We start from the raw sequence: 4,619 nt of genomic DNA, 5'->3' as shown, positions 1-4,619 counted from the left end.
ATTCATTGTCTTATCCCTTTTTTTTCCCTTTTTTTTTTTTTTTTTTCATACCACTCCTATGCTATGTTTGCAAGTTCTTTTGTATTTGGACTTCCATTCCAAATCCACTCTTGATTTATTTATCTTTTTTGAAAAAGGACTATACTCTATTTATCATGACAGACCTATATTCTTTAGAAACTTTGGAAAATAAATGTCACAGTCCTGCAGGACAAATCTTATGATTAGACTCTCAGTAAATGTCTTTTTTCTCTTTTTAAATAAATTTTTATCAAAATGGCACTTGTCTGCCAATTTCTCAGACTTGTCACTGCCCTAAACACTCGTGACTGTCTCATGTTGGCCACTACACCTTCGTTCAGGCCTCCAGGCCAGGCAGTGGCTGGAGAGAGACACTGTGGAAACTATATGCCCTGGGGCTGTAGGGAACATGGCCTCCCTTAGAACTCAACATTAGTGACAACTCCTTAGGGCCAAACTATAAAACCCCGATACCACACTCAAAGACTTCACAGCTAGATTGAGCCCATGGATTTCATTGGGAATCAGGTGTTAAAAACTAGTAAATTGAATGACAAAATAAATTAAAATGTTTTAAAGCCTGGAGAGTTCATAGACTGGTTTTAAGATATTTTGTTGTTTTGTTTTTTGCTTTTAGGAGATGGAACTCTCAGTGAACAGCTTTGCAAGTTGGGCAAACCACGTTTTCTACAATGGGGTCTCATAGAGTTCTGTAGATCAAAATCCCAGTCTGAAATATGGGATGGAAGGCATTCTGGAAAAAGGAGGACCTAATAAAACCGAAGATGTCTCATGTTTGATGCTGGCTGTCACAGAAGGGCTGGTCATCTGTTGGTCTGAGTGTATTTGGTCTCCTGTGAATCCAACTTTGTACACAATTGCTAAACAATACAATATGTCAAGCAAAGTACATGGTGCTGCAGTGTGTCCTGGTGGACCTGGACTGCCTGCCAGCACTTGGTGATCTTGCCTGTTGCTGGGCCCAGAGGTATTGCTTCCTTCACCACTGTCATGTTTTTTATCCACCAGGTGGTATCTGGTTCAGAAGGCCACCATGTGAGCCTGGTAAGTTTGTGCAGATATTGACCCAGAGCGTATGTGGGGTACACAAGTATGACATAGCTGGTAGGTCAGAATCTACAGCTCATCAGAATAAAAATGACTGTCATCATAAAGGTCGTGGTAGTGGGAAGGATGGCTTGTCCCCTGGATGCCAGCATGACTGCGCAGGTAGAAGTCAAACTCAATAGGATGGGTGATCTTCATGTCTATGGTTGTGCCTTCTGGAATGTTCCCACTCTTTCCAACCTGCTCATTCTTGTCAGAAGAGGCATGTGTGGTGCTGCTTTTGCACCACAATGAACGTGATCCCTGGCTGATAGTCCTTTTCCAGCTTTATGCAGGACTCTCTGATGGCCAGTAGCTCATGGTGGAGAGCCTGCTGAAAGTGGCCCTTGGAGATGCTATCTCTGTAGAAGATGATGCCAATGGGCTTAAAACGTGTAGATTTTGTAGAACTGAATGAGATCATCAGGTCCTGATGATCTCCTGTCCTGTGCATGGTAGCACAGTAGTGGTTAGGGTGTGCGTCCATGCTGCCCAAGATGGTAGCAATCAAAGGTTTTTTCCCATCACCAGCTGATGGGTAGGTGACATCAGCTCCTAGGAAGATGACAGGTTGCTGAACACTGGAGACCTACCCTGTGAAAGCAGGGTGTTGTTGACACCTCCCAGTTCGACATTGATCTTTAAGCAGAGATTGGATAGGTTCTACAGTGTGGTCCTCTGCACATTCTTCATTTGGATGCACTGTGTGGCCATCCCAAACACTGTGTCACCCACACACTTGACTTCTGCATATGCAGGAGTTTTACCAGGCAGAATGACCACCACCAGCTGGACACCAGCATATGTGTTCTTCAGGTGTTGGAACATGGGCTCCACACTGTCTGCCCTCTGTGCATATTTACAGAAATGGGGCTGACCTGGATAGGCAACCCAGCATCTCTTGAGATCTTCCTCAGTTGCTTTGTGAAGGACTTGAGATGGACTTGAGATGTGTAGCAGGGTATGGCCCACATCTTCATCTTGATGCCCATGTGGAACTGTTTGTTTCTCATGTCCCACACATCCTGGACATGGGGTGGCAATCACTTTGTTCCTGCCCCAGTAGAGGATGGAGGGCATCTGCCATAACTGCCCAGTCACATCTGTCATCTCATCTTTCACCATGATTCCAAATTCACGAACATACAGGTCTGTATTGAAACTTGCACTTTGCCTCAATTTGCGGATCTTCTCTTGCTGACAGATGCTGACCTGGCAGCTGCTCTGATCATGGTTGAGGTCTGATTGTCTCTTAATTTTTTTATGCATCTCTGTCCAGCAACTATGTTATAGACCTCCAAAGGAAGGCCAGTGTGTTTCTGTTCCTGCCTAACTTGTAAATAAGGGAGGTGGGGGTAGCACAGAACCAGCTTGTGTCTGTCCTTGAAGTCCTGGGCCACTGTACATCCCACTCTCTGCCCACACCTGCTGCTGTGGGAATGTTTGGTGACTGGCAGGCCGCTGGGTCATATTACAGACATGATACTTCCTCTTCATTTGACCACAGTGAATTACCTCCACCTTTGTCGCACCTGCCTTGGCCGGCAAGGAAGACGCAACACGATCGGATTCTTCTCAACAGCCTTTATTGCAGGACCACCTTTTGCTAATACGGGGACCTCGAGCGGCAAAAGCGCTCGCCTTATGTACACAACAGGCTGGGGCTATGCTAATTGTCTTTCAGGGATTGGCGGAGCATGAATCACCCCACTATCACCCCTGCTACTTGTCTTCCAGGGATTGGCAGAACATGAACCACCACATTAGCATGGTACTGCCCCGGCCAGATTGACGCCAGGTGCACACCTGCGCATGCGCAGTACTGTTGTGTACCACAGAAGGGCGCCGGATCACCTCATTATCCTACAGTCGCCCTGGCAAGGGGACAAACCTGCGCATGCGCGATAAGTTGTTTACACAGACGGGACTGGATGTCGGCGCCATCTTTGCTCCACCCCGCCGCTTCCCACACACCTTTAGACCTTTAATTTCTTTGGTAAACTTTACCCTTGGGAATCTGTCAGAGGTTGTTGTCCTTCAATACTTTTGAAATCGAACACTTCACAAACCAACTCGATCACTGGCTGTGCCTTGTAAAATGCTGTTGCTGATACATCAATATTCAGCATCATTTTCCAAAGAGAAGGTTGGACGGACTGATGGAAGACAAACCACACTTCTCTGCCCCCCACCTAGAGGGTTGGAAAAGCCTTCAGATGCAGTGAAGGAACGGCCAACAGGGGTGTACCTCATGGAAGGCAAGTGCCTCATGATAATGTCCAGGGCCTGGATCTTCTTGAAGGGGATGCTGGGTAGACGCCCAAAAGTGCATAGTGTAACAACTGCAAGCTCACGAATGGCACCCACCTGAAGATCTGGATTTAACGTGCTACACCATGTGCTCCAATATTTCCCTGTTCACTCTCCGAGGGCATTTCTCAGGTCTGATGTCTAATTCATAGTGATAGATTTCGATTTTGGGGCTGTCCATTTCAATGAAATTGGCCTGTAATTTGATTGTTCTCCCAGTGGTGCTGAAGTTTGGCAGGGCCCCAAGTATATGGTGGCACTGCCAGGGTTGCGGGTGAGGGCTGGCCACACGCTCCGTGGGCAAGACCATGCGAGGAGTCAGCGCCATTCTTTTGCTCAATCCACCCCGGCCTGCAAGGCCATCTCCTCACAGAACAGGTTTCCTGAAGCAGCTGGACAGAAGTGGTGGGAGCAGAGGGGAACAGGAACAGAAGGAGGGAGAGGAGGAGGAGGGGTGAGAGGGATGAGGAAAGGGCTGATTTTTTTTTTAAACACCGTTTATTTTTAGAAAAATCCTTATTGTCTATGTCTGTAAAGTCCTGCTGGGGAGGCATATATGCTATACCCACATGTAGAATTCAGAAAACAATTTGCAGGACTCAGTTTTTATTTCTATCACATGGGTTTCAAAAGGGAAGTCAATTCCTTAGGCTTGGAACTAAGTACTTTGCTGGCTGGGTCCTCTCATTGGGTGATGGCTGTAAATCTTTATGTTGAGAATCTTTAAAGATCCAGTAACTATAACTTATAGTTTTAGAACTCATGGTCTCTCTTTCATATTACTATAATTTCTTTGTGTATATTTCCTGTGATGGTTCCCTTTACATACAGCTTTAGTTTCCATGGTGTCAGTGTCCAAAACCAACTATGGCCTGCGTATATTAAACAGAAAGTGCTAACATAAGCAACAAATCAATTTTAAACTACATGACTATTCTGAATGTCAAAGTATCTTGCTCCATTTGGTCTAGCAAATTAACAATGCATCAGTTCCACCTTTAATTCCAAGCATCCTCTGCAGTTCAGGTAAATATTCTCCATGAGTATAAGGGACTGCTGCTTTGATGTTATGTCAGAAATATGTACCTTTCTTTCCTTAAACATACTTGTTTTATTACTTTGAATTTATAGTAGCTAGTTGAAAATCTTTATATAGTAAATCCAACATCTGAAATATCTTG

The 4,619-nt window shown here is 45.2% G+C and overlaps 1 pseudogene; it reads right to left on the bottom strand.

The window, feature by feature from the left end:
* Window positions 1-919: 919 nt before the first annotated feature.
* On the bottom strand, window positions 920-3,766 carry LOC116904138 (annotated as a pseudogene).
* Window positions 3,767-4,619: the final 853 nt, after the last annotated feature.

Source organism: Rattus rattus, chromosome 1, assembly GCF_011064425.1.
Source record: "Rattus rattus isolate New Zealand chromosome 1, Rrattus_CSIRO_v1, whole genome shotgun sequence".
NCBI lineage: Eukaryota > Metazoa > Chordata > Mammalia > Rodentia > Muridae > Rattus > Rattus rattus.
Note: the sequence above shows the minus strand (reverse complement) of the source record. Positions and strands in the feature narration are given on the sequence as shown.